The sequence below is a fragment of the Sturnira hondurensis genome, unplaced genomic scaffold, assembly GCF_014824575.4.
Source record: "Sturnira hondurensis isolate 20B ecotype Veracruz unplaced genomic scaffold, ASM1482457v3 Scaffold0003090, whole genome shotgun sequence".
Lineage (NCBI taxonomy): Eukaryota > Metazoa > Chordata > Mammalia > Chiroptera > Phyllostomidae > Sturnira > Sturnira hondurensis.
Window position 1 is genome coordinate 3,199,246 of NW_028075721.1, and position 9,299 is coordinate 3,208,544.

Sequence of the window (9,299 nt, forward strand, 5' to 3'; positions counted from 1 at the left end):
GGAGCCCATAGCTGGCTAGGAGAACAAGCTCATGTTCACTGTGGGGTGTTCCCGATCACCTCCCCTCCCCCAGGGGTAGGGCACTGTTCTCTTCTTTATCCCACAGGGGCCAGGCTTTTCCCATCAGAGCACGTGCCAGGCTCTGCTGTCACCAGTCACCTTCCCAGGAGATCACAAGTCTGGTGGAGCCCAGAATAGTGTTTTGCACCTCTCGCTGCCCCTTCTGCCCAGTACACAGGGTCTGGCTCTGAGCAGACCTACAGGGACTTGCAAATTGAAATGCATAGGCTCTGTCTGTGGCTTCTTCCCAGCTGCGGTTACAGATGGTAAATTCCTCTCCAGGTGGTTGTTGACCTAACAGGTGCACACATGGAAGGCCTTCCCCTCTGCAGAGCATTTGCATGTCTGATTTATTGTTCGCAGGAAGTGGTGGGTCTGGAGCAGATCCAGAAAACAGTCAGACGTGCGAGTAAAGCGGCAACAGCTCCCGGGAGGAAAGTTCAGAGTAAATACGGGCAGGAAAAACGGGACATAGTGCGGGAGGTATCAGACCTGGGAGGAGCCTGGGAAAAAGCCATCCCCTCGTCTCTACTCTCCTTTCTCCCTCCCACCTGCCTGTCTGGGGCAGACATTGACTGGGGTCTTACCATGCGTTTGGGCGCTGTTAGGGGGTGGGAAGGGTAAAGCACTTCATTGTGTGTCTTCTATGCCTTCATGACACGTACAATATGGTCAGAGAGAGAACATGAATAGCTGCAATAAAAAATTCAAGATTAGGTTGTGTGAGAGGGCAGGGGGAGGAAGCAGGAGTCACCTCTGGCTTGGGTGGTTGAAGAAAGCTTCACGAAAGAAGGGGTGAACTTTAACCTGAATCAGTGGCGGCTCTGAATCGAATAGGGGAAATCACGAAGAATGCAGACTTTATCCAAGCAGACCTGCTCCGAATCCTGATACGCCGCCGAGCGGCTGTGTGGCCTTAACGAAATCACTGCACTTCTCTGAACCTTGGCTTCCTCCACTGCCAACTCCGTTAAAACGTTCTCCTGTAATCACCCTTCCTCCTGTGATTAGTTGGTCTCTCTCTGCTTGGCTGTCCCTGTCAGCACACACACATTGTAATAACCGCCATTAAAACGAAACCAAAGCCTGTGCTCGAAACCGCATCCTCTTCCAGTTCCCACCCATTTCGCTGCCCTCAGAACAAACTCTTTGCACGAGTTGTCCCCTTCTCGCATTCTTACCTTCCCAGCTCCAACCAGGCTGTTGCCCCTGTCATTGCACTGTTCCTGCGAGGGTCACAGTCACCCATAACCTCCATGACGGAAAACCCAAAGATCAGTTCTTTGTCCAAACGTCGCTTGACTTAGCAGCATCGTTGACCCAAGTGACCAGTCTTGCCTCCTCCACATGGCTTCCAGGACGCCCACCGCCGTGTCCTCCACGTTTCCAGGTTGTGCCTCTTTTGAGCTGAGTCTCTCTCCTATCTCCTGACCTCTGCATCTCCCTGACCGTCATTTAAACACTGGGCCAGCCCAGAGCCCAGTTCCAGGTCCTCTTGTCTGTCTACTCACACTCCTTTCATGATCTCATTCAATGCTGCTCTGATATTCTCCCAGCAACATCCTTACTTCAGACTCTGCCCTGAACCCCCGCCTGATGCAGACACACAGCTGCCTACTGAGCCCCTTCTCATTCACATCTGAGTACGTTCATGGTGCTGTCATCAGTATTATTTGACATATATTCTAACTATCTATCTATTGGTCGTTTCAAGGGGAGAATCTGAAGCATAATTTAATTCCAAATCAAATCTTTGGAAACACTTTCCATCCTCAGATGAAATAGGGTTTCTATATTCTTTCTTTTTGCATCAGCATGATGAAACCACACCCCACAAAGCTTGGAATATAGCGGGGAAGCAGATTTCCCCCAAACTGATGCAATGACTGTTTTTGTGTCGGCACGGTCCCCTTGGTCTCTGGGCAGAGTCTTTGTCACCGTGAGCAGCGTTGGTGCTGGGGTTCACGCCCGTTGGTGCGATGTGTGGTTGGAGAGAAGAGGCCAGGAGCCCACGCTGCTCCCAGCCCCCTCCTCCTCAGGGGGCACAGCCACTGGACTCCCGGACAAGAGTGCCTTTTGTAAGAGACCCACTTGCCAGAGTCCCTCCCCAGGCCTCCCAGAAATCCAGCACAGGAGCAGGTGCAGAATAACCCCCAGGGCCAGGCCCCCAGCTTACGGAAGACGCCGGTACCCCAGGGCTGGTGTGCTTGTCCACTTGGCCTATGCCCGTGGCCACCCCCACTGCACCCGTGGGTGAACAAGCCGCTGCCACTGCCCTGGGACTCGCAGGCTGTGAGGGGAGACAGACGTGTAGACAGCAGTGACCACACAGGGAAACGCGTGTCCCTCTGGAAAGTGGTGCAAAGCGGGGCCCTGGGGGAGGAAGTGTGGCCACTGAGTGGCCTGGCCGGAGGAGGGCGATGACGNCCACAAAGCTTGGAATATAGCGGGGAAGCAGATTTCCCCCAAATTGATGCAATGACTGTTTTCGTGTCGGCACGGTCCCCTTGGCCTCTGGGCAGAGTCTTCGTCACCATGAGCAGCGTCGGTGCTGGGGTTCACGCCCTTTGGTGCGATGTGTGGTTGGAGAGAAGAGGCCAGGAGCCCACGCTGCTCCCAGCCCCCTCCTCCTCAGGGGGCACAGCCACTGGACTCCCGGACAAGAGTGCCTTTTGTAAGAGACCCACTTGCCAGAGTCCCTCCCCAGGCCTCCCAGAAATCCAGCACAGGAGCAGGTGCAGAATAACCCCCAGGGCCAGAACCCCAGCTTACCGAAGACGCCGGTACCCCAGGGCTGGTGTGCTTGTCCACTTGGCCTGTGCCCGTGGCCACCCCCACTGCACCCGTGGGTGAACAAGCCGCTGCCACTGCCCTGGGACTTGCAGGCTGTGAGGGGAGACAGACGTGTAGACAACAGTGACCATACAGGGAAACGTGTGTCCCTCTGGAAAGTGGTGCAAAGCGGGGCGCTGGGGGAGGAAGTGTGGCCACTGAGTGGCCTGGCCGGAGGAGGGCGATGACGAAGGTAGGCCTTCATCAGCGAGGAGGGCGTTCCTGAGCTTGCAGCTGATAGGAACTCGGGCTGCGCGCATGCGCAGACCCATCTGGGGGCCTAGCAGCCTCGATTCTTTCCCCAGACGTGTTCCCAGTGGGGCCAAGGGACTTTATAAAAAATAAAACATTGGAACGCTGACGTGTGCACGATGTTGTGTCGAGCAGTGTCACCACCCTGCCGGCAATGACGTGGCTTCTCTTCTGTTGCACTGTCTTCCTGTTGGAACTCTGGAGTATTTGAAGTACACAGAAATTGACAGAAAGTGATGGAACAGATGATATATATACACCAGACCGATTTAAGCAAAAAAGGTGTTTTGCCACATTCGATTCCCATTTCCTTCAAGGGAAGGAAAGCATTGTACGTTGAAGCCATCTCTGTAATCCTTCTGGGTTGGATTTCCCTTCCTCTCTTCTTCCTATGAGCTAAACACTATTTTGAAGTTGATACATGTGTATACTATTCTATGTGTTTTTTTCTTTCACTACCTAAGGGTGTGGCTTTAACTTTCCTCCCTCCCTCTCTCCCTCGCTCCCCTGTCTCTCTCTTTCTTCCCCCCTTTACCTACATATCTATTGTATGACACATGTACTTTGTAACTTACATGTTCCATCTCTTGATGTTAAATTTTTGAGATTTAACCATATGGATCACATGGAATCTGGTTCTTGCCATAGGATATATTCCTTTGTTTTAAAATACTGTGATTTCTTTATCCAGCCTCGTTTGAATAGACACTTGAGTTGGAGAAAACATTGTTCCCTTTATCTCCTTACACACATGTGAGAGACTTTCTCTGTCCTGTTTCGGAGGCACACTACCTGGGTCTTTGGAAATGTGCGTTTTAAGATTCACTAGTTCCAAGTTGCTCTCTGAAGAGTTTGCACACATTTTCACTCCTGCTGTCGGTGTAACAGATTCCATTTTCCCACATCGGCGTTATCACACATGGCAGATTTCAACTATTTTGTGAGAGTGAACTGTATCTCATGGAGGTTTTTATTTATGTCTCTGACTAACAGGGACCATGTTTTCCCGTGTTACTATGTAGAAGTTCTTTAGTGGACACGCCAAGCCTTTGTTGCTTTTATGTATTGGAAGTCTTTTCACCAAATACTCTGGTTTATCTTTTTAATGCTGTTTTTCAGCAACTTCTCTCTTACAGGTATTTGTAAAGCTTCCCTGTGGTGTGGGTGTGTGTTTCATTTAAGAAACCCTCTTTGTCCCAAGACCGTAGACATACTCTCCAAAACTTTCCTCCAAAAGATATAAGCTTCTGTTTCTACATTTAAACCCCTAACTCAAGTGGATTAAGAAAACAAAACTTTTTAACGATACAGAGTTCATTAAATTAAAATGTACAGTGTAATTATTATAAAGCAACATAAGAATATAACCATGATGTAAGTCAAAAAATAATATGCCAGGGCCAGAGAAATGTCCCCTGTCTTTTCTAATGCCTTCCCCTGTCCTAACTGTGGTGCTTTTCAGTATGGGTTTACTAAATAAGCGTCCACTAACTGCTATTGTTTAGCTTCAGTTGTGGTTCAATAGCTGGACATAAATGGAATGATACAGCATGTCATCTCTGTGACTGGCTCCTTTTCCTCAGTATTCAGTCTGGAGTGAGTCCCCATGTGTTGTGGCTGTGGTTCGTTTGTTTTCATGGTGGTGCGTGGCGTCCTTGGGTGAATACACCTCAGAGTGTTTGTTCATTACCGCTCTTGGACACCTAGGTGGATTCCGGTCTGGGGTGTGGTGTGACATGGCGATCAGTTTCACTTCTGTCCCTGTGGGTTTCCTGGGCGCAGCTCATACCGTAGATGTGTCCTTGCCATGGTCAGTTTAGTGCCGTATTTTTTGCATTTTTAGGCTTTTTGGGGTGATTTTACTGTTTAAAACAGCCCCCAAGCGTAGTGCTGATGAGCTGCCTAGGATTCATGGGGCAAGAAAGCTATGTTGTCACTTATGAAGAAATTACTCGTGTCAGACAAGCTCCCTTCAGGGATGAAGTCACAGAGCTGGGGGCTTACGTCCAGTGTTACGGAATCAACCACGCGTATGTTAAATAACGTGTCTTTAAACAGACACAGACCCAGGTTAGGCACTTGTCCGTCAATGAGGACGACCAGCGGCTTGCCGGACCCTGACTCTGAGTCTTCCCGGGGGCAGTGGTTCAGGACTCGCTAGTTCGGTGGGCGTCCCACCATGACTGTAGAAAACACAAGCATAGTTGTAAAACAAAACTACTGAAATAATTAGAATTGGCTGTATTTGATTGGCATGCCTTTTTCTATCCCTTCACTTACAGACTTTCTGGTTGGATTTTTTCCAGCCCCATCTGAGAACGTCTGCCTTTTCTTAAAAATAAGTAAATCTGTTCGTGAACACTGATATATACATTTATTTCCACCATTTTATTTCATAGTTCACATCTACTCTGCTTTTGGGGGCTTGCATTTTCCCCTCTCTTTTCCTGCTCTATGTCGAGTTGCTTGATTCCCACTTGCTTATTTTTCACCTTCAGGTTTGTGAGTAATAAATTCTATTTTATTCCTTTGGTGGATACATTACCCTGAAATGTTTAGCATGTGAGCTTAATAAACAAAGATGAAGGCTAAATTGTATTTCTTTCCTCCCCCACCCCAAATACAAGGATCTCAGAATGTTTTCCCTTTAAGAGGTTTAAATTGTATTATGCCCGTGGTGCTTTATCTGAGTCCCTCAGAGCAGGTGGTCTTCCTGAGCCGTGAACGAGGTCTTAGTTGTCAGCTCTGAAGACTGGGAATTGGGGGTTGGGTTAGAGTTGAGGTTTGGTCTGCCCCACAGGTCTCCCAGGCTGAAAATGGGGCCGGAGCTAGCTCAGAGTCTTTTGTGGTATCTGATTGGGTAGACACAGGCTCTGATTTCATCGTGATGCCAAGGGCTGGCTGGTCTTCCTTTGGTTTGCGCAACAGATAATGGCCTTGTTGTATGGGGACTTCAGACCTAGAACATTTTAAGCATTTATCTGAATGTGGAACAGGGAAGAGAAGGTTATGACAGTCCTACCTGGGGTCATGNTCCCCCCCCCCCAAATACAAGGATCTCAGAATGTTTTCCCTTGAAGAGGTTTAAATTGTATTATGCCCGTGGTGCTTTATCTGAGTCCCTCAGAGCAGGTGGTCTTCCTGAGCCGTGAACGAGGTCTCAGTTGTCAGCTCTGAAGACTGGGAATTGGGGGTTGGGTTAGAGTTGGGGTTTGGTCTGCCCCACAGGTCTCCCAGGCTGAAAATGGGGCCGGAGCTAACCGCAGAGTCTTTTGTGGTATCTGATTGGGTAGACACAGGCTCTGATTTCATCGTGATGCCAAGGGCTGGCTGGTCTTCCTTTGGTTTGCACAACAGATAATGGCCTTGTTGTATGGGGACTTCAGACCTAGAACATTTTAAGCATTTATCTGAATGTGGAACAGGGAAGAGAAGGTTATGACAGTCCTACCTGGGGGTCATGGTGGCCCTTATTTTCAGACCAATGTCACTGCTAAGTAATGATTGATCACTGCTACCAAATGTGGGTCTTTCCTTTCTTTGTTTTTACTTGTTTTGTTACTGTGGAATATATATTAAATTGGCCTTTGAACCCCTGCCAGATCCTGCCTAGAGATTTGGGTCAGGGGTGGCTCCGATCAGCGGGATGTCTGTTTTGTGCCGGGCCCAGGGCTCACAGATCTCACATCTGCTGACTCACGTAAGTGCGTGCATGCAGTAGCCCTTTCAGTAAATCCATTGTCTGCAGTTGGTGGCTTGGGAGACAGAAGCCCAGTGGACTCCCAGGCCGGGAACTAGAAAGACACTAGCATGTTTTTAAGCCCAGGGGCCAACTCCCCGTTCTGTGCAATTCCACCAATGGAATAAGCTCTTGCCACGTAGGGTCTTTCGGAATCACTAGGGAGCTCATAAAAAAACAGTATTTCCCTGGACCCCACCCTGCGTGCACATATTCAGTGGCCTAACATGGTGCCCGGAAGTACACGTGCTTATTCAGCTCCCTGAACAGTGTGGAAACACTGGTCTTAGGGAACAAAAGGCCCTAAAAAAAACTCCTGAAGGGTTGAGCCAAGAGAGGGTCAAGAGTCACTCCAGCCAGAATGTGACCAGCTATATAGCTGGCCCTGACTGTCGTAGTTCTGCCGCTCTCCCTGCCCCAGACTCCCCATCTCGGGATGTCATCTCTGTCCCGGTCCCCCCAGGGTCTCCATGCCTCGGTTCTGTTTCGGGGCCCCATGCCTACCTGGAGCCAGACCCTTCCTGGAAGACACCGAGCTTGGGCTTGAAGGGTGAGCAGGTCCAGAACAGTGTTCAGACCTAAGGAATGAGGGAGCAAGAGAGCCAGCCAGTGAGAGTTTGGGGACTGTGTTCTTGCTTCTAAGAAGCCGGAGGAAAGAGCGTTTGCATGAAGTACATGAAATAGAGCCAGGGCAGTCTTGTCCTTCTCTCTTTCCTGGCCCGTTTCCCTCCCATTGAACAGACACAGAAACTTCTGCCCATGAAGCTTTAGACAGAAAGAGGTGGAGAGGGCGAGAAACACACACAGAGTGCACAGAAGCAGACGGGCTCTCAGAGAGCAGATGCCGTGCTCTAAAATCGCTCCCGTCTGACTCAAAACAGCTGGTGCTAACGGAGCCACCCGGCCCCCCTTCTCCACTAGCCTCTGCAGTCCTTTCTCTCTTGCTCTTCATTTGCCTCTTCTCACTTTCACAGGCAGGGTCCTGGTGGCCCATTCTGCATGTAGAATGACGTCACCCTGAGGGGTTGGGCATTGTCGGCCCGGTCTCGATTGTTCCGTAAGAACGTGAGGCTGAGGCTGCGCACAGTGTTTATTCTTGTTGGACACTGGCACCTGGGGCTGGAGGCACAGGACCCTGGCTGCTGCCCTGCCCTGCCTCTGGGTCACATTCACCAGGACCCAAGACTTACTGGACCTGAAGTCTGTCCTCACCATGGGAAAGAAGTGGGGAACTGCAGTCAAAATGGGCCTCGCCGTGGGGGTGAACTCTTGCAGTGATTCTGACTGGATCCCTAAGATGGAAAACAAGCCCCAGGCCCGGGCTTTTCCAGGTGCTGGGAGCCCCAGTGCCGGCGGGCGTTCCGAGGCAGACAGGGGTTGTGTTGTGCCTCCGTCGCTTTAGAACGCTCTGTTTCTGAGAAATTTAAAACCCATTAGGGAATGACCTAAGAAGTTAATAACCTGTTACCATTCTGGAGAATTAGATTTGATGTTGTTTATAGCTATTTGGCTTATGAAAATAAATACATTAAGATTGGGAGCCAATTCTTATTTATGCCATTTATTGAAGGCACATCATCTGAAAATAAACACATATTATTAATCTTAAGCCCGTGTGGGGAGAATTTCATTTTTTTAAACAATTGTACTTGTGGGATTTAAAAAACAAAACAAAACTGGAGCCTAAAAAAAGGTGCACTTATACAATAAACTTTGCATCTCTGGTACAGAATTCGATTTGTGTGGAAAAAACAAATGAACTGTGAAATGTAACCAGGAAAATAATGTTGATTACAGGAAGCGCATAATTAGGGCCGCTTGGGTAGGTACTGGAGCCATCTCTGCTCCCACCAAACCCCAGCGCGAGTGAATGGGTATTCAATTTGGTTTTAATGATCACGTTAGTGTCGGTCATCATTTCCACAAATGACTCCTAAGCTGCAAGAGTAGATCCTACTAGGGTTGGGAGACAGTCTTTCCCCCTTTTAAGTATTTGTGCATTTATTTCCCAAATATCAGGGCAATCTGTCCCAAGGTGAAAAAGCCACACAGAGATGGTCGTTTCTCAGTGTGATCCCAGTCCTTTCAAAGCAGGTTATTTGCTTCATTTTGGTGGCTACAGTTTATTCACTCACTGTTAATTAGGGACACTTTCTTAAGCATAAGTATGCTTGGAGCTTGGGAATTTAAAGTCTTTGTCCTTGCATTAAAATTGAGTCATGAAGATATACATGAAAACTATTTCTTAAGTAATGAAACTGCCCTGAGGTTTATTACAAACGAATGTCTGAAGGTCGGTATGATGGTGTGTAAGGTGACAGAATGTGGAAGGGGGAGTGTGAACCCTTCCAAGGTGAGGGCATGGGAAGGGGACATTTGTGTTGGGTGTTGATGGATAAATAGGAGTTTACTCAAT